The sequence below is a fragment of the Chiloscyllium plagiosum genome, unplaced genomic scaffold, assembly GCF_037043375.1.
Source record: "Chiloscyllium plagiosum isolate Xiang-an unplaced genomic scaffold, Cpla_swu_hap1 HiC_scaffold_40, whole genome shotgun sequence".
Taxonomy (NCBI): Eukaryota; Metazoa; Chordata; class Chondrichthyes; order Orectolobiformes; family Hemiscylliidae; genus Chiloscyllium; species Chiloscyllium plagiosum.
In genome coordinates, this window is record NW_028270178.1 from 11,661,495 (window position 1) to 11,674,354 (window position 12,860).

Sequence of the window (12,860 nt, forward strand, 5' to 3'; positions counted from 1 at the left end):
CTTGCTCTATCCATGCCTCCGAAATGGCCACAACACTGAAGCCTCACATTTACCAAGATTGAATTCCATTTGCATTGATCAGACCACCTGAACACCCTTTATTATTGTACTTGTAGTGGAATGCTACAGTCCTCATTATTAACCTACCTACCGATGTTTGTGTGAGCAGTCAACTTACTGATCAGCACTCCTGCTTTCAATTCTAACGACATTTTTTTCTAAACCACAAACAAAAAGAGCTCCAACACTGACGCCTATCCGACTCCCACTGGACTCTGATGTCCAGTAAGAAAAGCATCCTTTATTCATGTCCTCTGCTTCCTGCCACTTAGCCGATTATGGATCCAAATGGACAAATGCCCTTGCTTCCCATGGGCTTTTCGTTTTGTGATCAGTCTCCTGTCTGGGATCTATGAAAGAAAAAACGTTGCTGAATTCCAAGTAGACGGCATCCAAAACGTGCCTTCATCTATGCGACTGTCACGTCATCAAATAAGACAGTCAGGGTGGTCAGAAATTACCTCCTCTTAAAATAAAATACAGACTGTCCTTGATTAACCTCTGCCTCTTCAAATGCAGTGTAATTCTGTCCCTCAGAAATGCTTCTAACAGTTGCTTTACCACTGAGTTTAGACGGATCAGCCAGTAGGTTTCTGCTTCATCCCTTCCTTCCTTCACGACTGAAGGCACCAAATCGGTTGTCCTCCAGGACGTTGGCACATCTCCTCTGCCCAATGCAAGTGAAACTGTTTCCCTTTCTTCCCTTGAGTACACTCAACAGTATAGGATATATTTCATCTAGCTCTGGTAATCTATCTACTGTTAAGCCTGCCAAACCACTCAGAATCACCGCTGTGTCGGCGCTAACATATTTAATTATATCACAGATATTTGCCTTAATTTCTGTACCTACATTGACTTGTGAACAACTATCCAACATATTATTCCACACTGTATGTATATGATTCGATTACTTACAGTGTGGAAACAGGCCCTTCGGCCCAACAAGTCCACGCCGACCCGCAACCCACCCATTTACCCCTTCATCAAACACTACGGGTAATTTAGCATGGCCAATTCACCTAATCTGCACGTTTTAGGACTGTGGGAGGAAACCCACGCAGACACGGGGAGAACGTGCAAACTCAACACAGTGAGTTGCCTGTGGCGGGAATTGAACCTGGGTCTTTGGCGCTGTGAGGCAGCAGTACTAACCACTGTGCCACCGTGCCGCCCACATATATTCCGCTTTTATGGACAATTTACTGCTGTGGTTAAGGATATGCCCCACTCAATTTCCAGTTATTCTTTTAGCGCTAGTGTGTCCTAAAATACAACTTTTGATTTTCTATCATTTGCAACCGCCAGTAACATTTCATATCACTTTTTAACATCCTGAAGTTTCCATTTAGATACCCTCTTGCACATTTCATATTTCTCCTCATTCTTTTGCTGTTTTGAGACCTCAGTATCAGTCATAAGCACCCATTTTGCTTTTAATCTTGTGCATACGTTAACATTCTGGGTTGCTGGTATTTGATGTCTCATTTCTTTTCTTTCTTGCAATGTTTCAGTCCTATATTCTGCATATTTCCTTCTTGATTGCATCCCACTGCAATGAGACAGATTTATATGAAGGTTTCTTGAAATGTATAAGCTTTATGATACTGTACAACAGGTAATCAAGAAACTGTTGGAATGTTAACACAATTTAAGACATTGAAGTGACAGAGTATGAAAGTCTTATAGCAATTATCGAAGATACTGGTGAGGCACATCAGAAGTGATTTGACCAGTTTTGATTCTCTTAACAGATTTGGTTCTTTCATCACTTAACCGAATGTTCATGATGAAAGAGAGCAACCACAACTCTCAGTGAATTTGATAAGTCATGAACAAGATATCAAGAATCTGTCAGTTAGTTAGTCATGGAGTCATAGAGATGTACAGCATGGAAACAGAACCTTCGGTCCAACTCGTCCATGCTGAACAGATATCCTAAATCCAGTCCCACTTGCTAGCACCTGGCCCAAATCCCTCAAAACCCTTCATATTCTTATAGCCATTCAGATGCTTTTAAATGTTGTTCTTGTACCAGACTCTACAACTTCCTCTGGAAGCTCATTCCAGACAGGCACCACTCTCTGCGTGAAGAAATTGCCACTTCGTTTCCTTTTAAATGTTTCCCTCTCTCACCATAAACCTATGCCCGATAGTTCTGAATGGGCAGAAGTACATTGTTGTTGAAAAAATAAAGAGGGCGGGATGTCACTGAAAGAAAATGCAACTTCATTGCTGGTTCTAATGTTTAACCAGTAACTGATGCAATCAGAATTGTTCACTCTTTCAAGCAATCCAGCTCAAATTCGTAAGAATGTTTTCTATCTCAACATGATCTTATTTTTTTGTCGTAATCTGTTTGTTCACATAAATAATTGCCCAATGTTGAAATATTTAGAGTCACAGTATCAAGGAAAGGCTCTGGTAAGATATCAACTCAGGGTTTGACACAGAGACATTGCTGAAAGCACTGAAGGACAAGTCACTTGACACTTGAAATTGCGTGCAGATTTTCATGGTGTTGAAAAATATGTTATCCCTGTTATTTGTGTTCCCGGTAAGTTATTCTGAGCACACAGTGAAAATAAAGAGTCTGTATTCCAGTTATGTTTAATTTATACTGATTCTAAATGGATAATTGTACACAAGGATGTGACAGCTAATATAAAATAGCATAATCTTATAAGATTATTCAATTTTCGCAAGTGAATATGAATTGTTGTTATTCTATAATTTACAGATTCTCTGAATTATCTAGCATTGTCTCAAGTAGAACATTGTAAATTGTACAATTAAAAATATTTGCACATATATTTCAGTTGAAGATATTATTTGATTTACTTGGAAATCTCTATTTACATTTGGCTTGGATCAGAAAGTGAAGTGCAATTTCTGAGTCAGTAATGATACATTACACTGGCAATACGTCTGTATAATACTTCCTAGAATCTAAATTATGGCCCAGTTTCTGTCACTGTTCTCCCCTTCATCGGCTGCAGTGAACACAACATCCTCTGCCATTTCTGCCTTTCCAGCTTTTACAAAACAGACAGGGAGGAGGCTGGAAGAACACAGCAAGTCAGTCAGCATCAGGAGGTGGAGATGTCGATGTTGGGTGACAGCACCAACTTGAACTTCTGCTTCTCGCCCACTATACCCTTTTTAATTATAATGCACTCATTTCGACAACCAAACCGACGGGCACAGTTTTCTGCACACAAACGTTTTCTTGCAATAGCACTTTTAACTCCCCTATGTGCAATCGATACACATATACTACTTCCGATTGCTGTTTCCAAATTGCAATGAATTCTCATCGCTCCTGACAATTCGGTCACAGCATTCTCTGCTCACGTGCAAGTTGCCTATACATTTAGAGAGAACGAAATGAAAATGCAGCTTTAATTTTATGACTGTTCAATCAGTTTGGAATGGAGATTCTAAAGTGAACTGCTAAAGTGAATCACGCTCTTTTTCGGTCTAAATCCGACTTCCAATTTGACAAATGAAACATATTAACCAAAACTAAGCGTGGAAGTCACAATATTTATTCCGTGAGCCAAATTATTTTCTATTGTCCCCAATATTGAAAGTAAACGCGAGATTACACACGACAGAAAATGTTTTTTTTTAAGCCAGTCTGTGTTGATCATTGAAAATGGAAACAGTAGAATCGCTGCAGGTGAAATTGGATGATGATGGTGTTAGGATGGACAAATTCATAACATATATGCATTCAGAAGAATGCAAAATAATATTAAGATCGTATGCACCCGCCCAGCACAAAAACCTTTCTTTCTACATCACTGCTCATAACTATTGGAGTCTACTTATTTTACTGCACATTTATGAAATGTCACGCCCTATGCATGTATTCCAGAATAACTAGTTCCTATTTCTCTGATTTCAAATTCAGTTTTGACGAATGTCATTTTTACCGTATCCCAATATACATTACTTTTGTAAAAGAGTTTTAGTATTCCACTGCATTATATAATATGGAAATCCCTTACAAATAGCATTGTCGACACACACGGATTATGGACGTTACTCGGCGATGTTGGACAGCAGCTCATTAATGCCCTCTGAAGTCAAATTGGAGATGAACAGACACTAATTCAATTGCGCTGAACCCACGAATGTATAAAAGTTTACTCCGGACAAAAGCACAGCTAGCCGACTTTTGTTGCCAAAATCGTGTCTTACTCTGTTGCATATAAGGAGACTGTTTGACAATTCATTGACAAAAAATATCCTTTTAATCTGTTGCAGTAAATTTGCTGGCGATTGGCATCCTGTCCCAAGGAAAATGCGATCTTTCTACCTGCACTACACGCTATCTGGTGGCTATGGCCATGTCGGATCTGCTTGTCATTTTCACTGAGGTCATACTCTGGTGGATCAGTAATTATAATTTTCTGGAGTCATTCCTTAAAATTACGCCTGTATGTCGTGTCATTGTTGTCCTGGATCAGGTAGCCACAGACTGTTCTGTCTGCTGTAACGCTATTTTCTCATTTGAACAGGTAAAAGGTATGGTGACATATTTGATTGCCTCAATCATTGCATTATTTCATAAATATATATAAATGAGGATTGTTCCAATACCTCCATGTTGATACACAGATAAAATATAGCAGTGCACCTTTGGGTAACAGGTGAAGACTGGGAGGAAGTCATTTAAAGGGGCATGGGGAGAAGCAGAGCAGCCCATGAATGACAGAGTTGCTGTCGGGAATGCTGTCTTTTCACAAGCTGCAGTGATTCCATTCTCATAGATTCATCGATTCATATCGTGCAAACCAAGTCATTTTCCCCATTGAATCTGCACTGATGTAATGACTCCTTGTAGTAGAATAACCCCAATTTCTGCACTTGACAGTTTTGGTATTTGAAAGACTCATTCTATTTTATTATTTAAGTTTGTTACGATTCCAGCCTCCATTATGTTCCCAGGTAGTGCTTCCCAATTCTCACCACACGATGAATGAAAACGATATTTTTCCTCAAATCCACACTGAAGTTCTTGCCCCTTGCCCTAAAGCATGCCCTCTCGTAATTGAGCCCTCAACCAAGGGGACTAGTTGCACTTTATTCGCCTTGTCCATACCCCTCAAAATCTGATATACCTCCACCATGTGGAAGGAAGCATTCCAAACTTATGCAGCCTCTCTCTATAACTCAATTTCGACACCTGAGGCAAAATCCTGATGAACACCCTCGGTACCTCATTTGGTGCTATCACAGCCTTCCTGTAGTGAGATTACCAGAACCAGTCCTGACCTCACAACCCTCTCTACAACAGCAGCATAATGACTTTGCCCTTATACTGTATGCCATCACTGAAGAAAGCAAGTATTTGATATGCCTTCTTAACTATCCTATTCACGTGTCTTCTGACATCAGAGATATGTGAATAATTATTCCATGATCTTTCCGTTCCTCTAGACTGCCAAACGTCCTGCCGTTTATTAAATAATCACTCATCTGTTTTGTTTTTGAATGTGCTTCACCCTGACCTTATCAGAGTTAAATATCATCTGTCAATGTTCTACCCATGTGATCAGCTCATCTCTATCTTCCTGTAAGTTCAAACCATCTTCTTTGCTATTATCAAATCCCCTGCTAATTTTCCTAACATCTCTACATGTTTTCATCTATGTCGCATCTGTCTGTAACAAACAACAAGTGTTCCAGTACTGATTCGAGTGATATGTGGCTGAACAGCGGGCTCCAGTCGCTCAAACAACCTTCTACGAATACTTTTCTGTGCCACTACTAAGCCAGTTTCTGATCCACCTCGCCAAGTTTCTCTCAAGTCTAATCTTTTAAGCTTCTCAAACAGTCTCCCATTTGAGACATTGACAATACATTTGCGAAAATCCATATAAACTACACCAACTTGACTACCCCCACCCAAACCTTTGATGACATTTTATAACAAATTCTAACAAATTTGTTAAGCATGAACGCTCCTTGACAAGGCCATGCTGGATAATCTGAATTAACCCATCCCATTCCAAATGGGAATTAATTCGCTCCATGAGAATTTTCTCCAATAATTTCCGTCCCACTAATTTGAGATACACCAGTCTTAATTTCCTCGTTCATCTTTATCACCCCTCTTAAAAAGTGGAACCATATTAAACATTCGCCAAATTCTGTAACACCTATTGTACCAACGTTTCTTATCCAGAAATAAACTATTTCAGAAGACAAAAGCATTAATTATTTTAATGTGATCTTGTTTGTTTAGTTTAGCAGGCACATTTCTGTCCATTCATCATCACTTTATCATAGTCGGTTTCTGCCATCTGCCTGTTGTCTCCATCAGATGACCGAATAGGAACTTTTCATATCTTGGCAAATTGATACAATGGATTGTCCTCAATCCGTAATAAGAAGATACAATATGTGGAAATAGATGCATTCCCTTATCATCTCAACTTCATTGCAGTCAGTTTCATTTCCCCATCTCTTCTGTACCAAAACTGTTCTTCTTAAAGTCGGAATATGCATGATATGTATCTGTGCTGAACCTAAATGACAGCAACTCGACTTTCTCGATTGGTTTGCTGTTTTTGACACTGTTCCCGACATAACTCTGCTTCAAAGCCTCTCCATAAATTAGTTCTGTTGCTGATTTCACAGATTTAATGCATCACAATATATCCAGACTTGAACTTCAATCTTATTTTATTTCTCCGTTGGTAATTAAATTTGTATTGAGACAAATCCTGCACATGCTTCCAGTAAGATGACGGTGGAGCAGGGATTCTGAGAGAGTGGCTCGAACGTATGTGGGGAGTTACTTCTCCAAAGTATGTGGGAACGCCTCATCTTCACCATGGATATCCCATCCCTCTACATCTCCATCCGCCATGACCAGGGCCTCTAAGCCCTCCATTTTTTCCTATCCCAACTTCCCCAACAGTACCCTTCCACTGACACTCTCATTTGTTTGGCCGAACTGGTCCTCACCCTTAGCAATTTCTCCTTCGAATCCTCCCACTTCCTCCAGACCAAAGGGGTAGCCATGGTCTTACGTATGGGCCCCAGCTATGCCTGTCTCTTTGTTGGCTACGTCGAACAGTCGATCTTCCGTAATTACACCGGCACCACTCCCCACCTCTTCCTCCGTTACATTGATGACTGCATCGGTGATACCTCGTGCTCCCGCGAGGAAGTTGAGCAATTCATCAACTGCACCAACACATTCCACCCTGACCTTAAATTTACCTGGACCATCTTTGACACCTCCCTCACCTTGCTGGACCTCTCCATCTCCATTAATGACGACCGACTTGACACTGACATTTTTTACAAAACTACCGACTCCCACATCTACCTGGATTACACCTCTTCCCACCCTCCCTCTTACAAAAATGCCATCCCGTATTCCCAATTCCTCCGCCTCCACCGCATCTGCTCCCAGGAGGACCAGTTCCACCACAGAACACACCAGATGGCTTCCTTCTTTAGAGACTACAATTTCCCGTCCCACGTGGTTAAAGATGCCCTGCAACTCATCTCGTCCACATCCCGCACCTCCACCCTCAGACCCCACCTCTCCAACCGTAACAAGGACAGAATACCCCTGGTGCTCACCTTCCACCCTACCAACCTTCGCATAAACCAAATCATCCGCCGACATTTCTGCCAACTCCAAACAGACTCCACCACCCCTTTCCACCTTCCACAAAGACCGTTCCCTCCATGACTACCTGGTCAGGTCCACGCCTCCCTAGAACCCACCCTCCCATCCTGGCCCCTTCCCCTGCCACGGCAGGAATTGCAAAACCTGCACCCACACCTCCTCCCTCACCTCCATCCAAGGCCCTAAAGTAGCCTTCGTCATCCATCAAAGTTTTACCTGCACATCCACCAATATCATTTATTGTGTCCGTTGCTCCCGATGCGGTCTCCTCTACACTGGGAAGACTGGGCGCCTCCCAGCAGAGTGCTTTACGGAACATCTCCGGGACACCCGCACCAACCAACCACACCAACCTGTGGCCCAACATTTCAACTCCCACTCCCATTCTGCCGAGGACATGGAGGTACTGGGCCTCCTTCACCGCCGCTCCCTCACCACCAGACGCCTGGAGGAAGAACGCCTCATCTTCCGCCTCGGAACACTTCAACCCCAGGGCATCAATGTGGACTTCAACAGTTTCCTCATTTCCCCTTCCCCCACCTCACCCTAGTTCCAAACTTCCAACCCAGCACTGTCCCCATGATTTGTCTTACCTGCCTATCTCTTTTCCACCTATCCACTATACCCTTCCCCGCCCCCGACCTATCACCTTTATCCCCTCCCCCACTCACCTATTGTACTCTATGCTACTTTCTCCCCACCCCCACCCTCCTCCCACTTATCTCTCCACCCTTCAGCCTCTCTGCCTGTATTCCTGATGAAGGGATTATGCCCGAAACGTCGATTTTACTGCTCCTCGGATGCTGCCTGAACTGCTGTGCTCTTCCAGCACCACAAATCCAGAATCCAGGGTTTCTGAACCTAGCGCTCGTTCACTGTGTTCGATTGTCTCTTCATTTCTTTTCTTTTTATTCCCTCTAACTTCTGGTTCTTTGTTTTCTTTTTCTATATATTTACACTTACCTCAAGTTGATGTGCACAGTCATTATGGTCACATCAACTGCAGTGAGTTGGCCCAGAACAGACTGTTCACAGTGAGTGAGTGAGACCAGCATGGACACGAGTGGGCCCAGTGTGTACGCGAGGGGGGCCCAACGTGGTTTCCTTTCGAATGAAGAGGTTTGCCTTAGCTTTTTCTGTTCATAATTTATTAGGTCAAACAACAGGATGAATTGAAACCCCGGATCAGGGGTAAAACATAAAGCAATGAATGACTTCACACCGCATGTGGGAGCACTAACTGGATATTGAACACTTGAAACGCAACCTGTGGGAGACAGGTTACACTTAGTGGTTATAAAATGTTTAACTCTCAACACGAGCAATCAATCAGTTTCTCATGACAGGGACATGATGTGGGGATTGGTTGCTTTGGTGCCGCTTTCAGGGACTGAGAGAGGTGAATCGGAAGGGAGATAGAGTGAATAGTTCTTCATTTTGGGGATTGTAGTTTGTTAAGAATATGGAGAGGGAAGGGAGTGTGTGTGAGGGAGCGACAGAGATATGCTCAGATATCGAGATGGCGATACAGATACTGACTTGGTCTGCTGGATAGGATTGAACGGTTTGTTCCTAATTTATTGTTTGTCATTAGTGAGGATGATGGCGGTATGAGAGGAGGATAATTCGGGTCTGTTGAATGCTCCTCTTGCATTGTGTGACAAGTCAGGGACGCTTCCAATAGCGAAGTGTCCATGCATGCAGCAAGTATGTTTACCGGCAGTTCCTGATTAACTATATGGAGTGGCTGAAGTTGCAGATGGGCTCAATATAGAGCACCTGCATTACTGAGGACTTCCTGGATGGAATGCTCAGTGAGTGTGCACCGCCACAATAAGGGCTATACAAACATACCTGCCACGCCCTACAGGAGGATCGAGCAACTGCCCGAACATCAATTCCCATTGTTCTGAATTCCCAAGGAGACGATTGAAAAAAACTAGTAACCTTACAAATCCAGCGGACAGAAATTTTTCTTTTGGTTAGAGGAGGAGGATAGGTGGGAGACACTCTGTATATAGTAAGGCAACTGCCCAGATATGTAACCTCACTTACTCAGCAGTCCCGTGTCCACTTCACCTATTCATGAGGTAAGTTTTTAATGAAGGAGTTTACCTTCCCAGGAGCCCCCCCGGCCTCACCCTCACCGCACCCACTGCTGCATCTGTATTACATCCAGTGCCACACACGACAGAATGAAGGAACAGGTGGATAGGTCAGTTGTTCGTGTGGGTGAAGGGTGCATGGTGTCGATCTTAGGATTTTGGATCATTATCGGGTGGGACTGGTACCTGTCAGACGATTCACACCACAATGAACATGTGCCTAATGTACTTTCTGGGAGATTTGATCGTGCTGTTGGGCAGCTTTTAAACTAATTGTGATGGGGTTGGGAGAGAGAGGAGATATAAATCTGGATTCATACCTTAATGCTAATTCCACCATATGTTTGGCTCGCTGCTTCTCCATATTTTTTCTACTTTAGTTTTTCCTGTTCTTGTACTCCACTATATCGGACCATCCACAAAATAATAGAAGACTTTCCTGATTTCCTTGGGTTGTCCCCATTTTTTTAATGATCAATGTCCCTCCCTTTCGAAACTTAGCTTTTCGGCTAAGAAGGTGGATACTTTGGCATGTTATATAGTAACGTCAGGGCCTTGATGCATCAAATTCCAGTGCACCATGCAGTTTTGTCTTACCATACTGTCTGTTATTTGGCAGCTGAACAATAGTCATGTACGACTATTTTTCGCTGAAAAATGTTGAAACCAGTTGTCTAGACCTGGAGGTATTTCTCATGCATGCGAAACTGTGACGAACTGGGAATAAAATTCATTGGCATAGGCTATTGCTCCAAGCAACCTTGGTGCTCTGGAAAGTGCACAGTTGTGAGGGTAATGTCCATGGCAGTTAGTTCTTGTGCGATTGGGTGTTCGGTGTTTGGTATCTGCAGTGTAGGACCTTTCCCAGGGCCGGTTCATTTATCTGAGCTGTCTTACTCCTTCCATTAAAATAAGAATACTTCAGACAACCATTAATACCATGCTAATTAATTGTTCCTGCTTGTTCTTTCTAGTGAATTACTCGATTTAATTCTTGAATTTTCCTCAACCAATTTACTTGATAACCTAGTTCTCTTGTTCCCATATCCCTGCCTCACTAGGATCATAGGATCACGGTGGCTTAGTGGTTAGCACTGCTGCCTCTCAGTGCCAGGAACTTGGATTCGACTACAGTATAGGGCTACTGTCTGTCTGGCGTTTCCATATTCTCCTCCTGTCTGCGTGGGTTTCCTCTGGGTGCTCCAGTTTCTTCCCACAGTCTATTGTCTATTGTCTATTGTCACAGTCCAAAGATGTGCATGTTAGATGAATTGGCCATGGGAAAATGTCCATAGTGTTCAGGGATGTGTAAGTCATGTCCATTAGTCAGGAGTTTCTCTTTATCTATCTCTCTCACACACGCACACACATACACACAGAGCCCATCTCTCTGTCTCTCTGTCTCTCTGTGTCTCTCTCTGTTTCTTTCTTTCTCTCTCTCTCTCTCTGTCTCTCTGTGTCGCGCTCCATCTCTGTTTCTCTCTCTCTCTCTCACACACACACACACACACACAGCCCACCTCTCTGTCTCTCTGTGTAACTCTCCATCTCTGTTTCTCTCTCCGTTTCTCTTTCTCTCTGTGTCCCTCAACCCCCCTTCTGCCCTGCTCCCCATCACCCCAGTAATTTCTCCCCATGTCTGTGTGAGTGTGTATGGGAATTGGGATGGTAAGTTTGAAGCGATTATGTGATTTAATGAGCAGCATTAAATGGTGGCTGTATATTACCTGTCGACAGAATTGATCTGTTTGGAGTAAGCAGCCTTTTCTATTCAGTACAGACCCCTGTTCTGTGTTTGCTGGTGTCTGCGGTTTTTCTGAGCAGTAACTGGGTTGTCTGTGTCTCCTTTGCTGAAGTGTTTCAGTTCGTGCTGGCTCTGGGATTAACAGGGACTTGTTTCCCAGTGCACTGTCCCACAAGACAGGACACTGCCATATCTCTGTCAGCCTCTGGGTGTCAGCTGAAGCCAGATCTGTCTTTGCTGCTCTCCCTACAGCTCAAACCTATCACTTCACAATAAATTACCATCTCAAAGCACTTCCACGCTTCTCCGTCCTCACAGTCACCCTTTCTCTCTCTCTCTCTCCGCCCTTTCTCATTCTCTCTCCCCCTTTCTCTGTCTCTCTCTCCCCCCCCCTTTGTCTTATTCTCTCTCTCTTTCTCTCTCTCTCAGCCATTCTCTCCCACTTTCTGCCTATCTGTCTCACTCTTTCCCACTTTTTAAACTTTCTCTCTCTCTTTCTCTCTCTATCTCACATCCCCCTCGCCCGACAAGTTCTCCAATTTTCTCTCCACCTCTCTCTCACACTCTCTCGTGCCTTCTTACTCACTCCCTCTTTTCTTATTCGCTTTCTCCACTCTCTGACTCTCTGTCTCAGCTTCTGCCTATCTACTCTGTCCAGCTCCCACCCCTGATTTTGCAAACCTCTGTCAGATGCCCCTCTCAGCGCATCTTCAATCTTCATCCTCATTGCTGACGTTCCTCATCCCTGGAACCATTCTTGGAGATTGCTCCGAGACTCTCTCTCCAATGTGTTCACATCCTTCCCATAATGTGATGGCCACACTGTACCCAATTCTCCAGCAGGGTTCTAACCAGGGTATTGTACAAGTTCCACTTCACCTCCCTGCTCTGAATGGTCTGGACAGAGTGGATGTTGGGGAGATGTTTCCATTGAGAGGACAGACCAGGACCTTAGAGTAAAGGGAAGACCTTTCAGAACAGAGATAAGGAGAAACCTCTTCAGCCAGCGTCTGGGGAATCTATGGAACTCATTGCCACAGAAAGCTGTGGAGACCAGGTCATTGAGTATATTTAAGGCGGAGATAGATAGTTTTCTGAGTACCGAGGGGATCAGGATTGTAGAAAGTGGGAGAATGGGGTTGTGAAACACATCAGCCATGATTGAATGGTGGAGCAGAGATGATGGGCTGAATGACCTAATTTCTGCTGCTATGCTATGTCTGATGGTTTTAAAACTGAGCCATTGCTTTCCATAATTCATACCCTTTTCAAATAGCAAAACGAGACAGGTGTT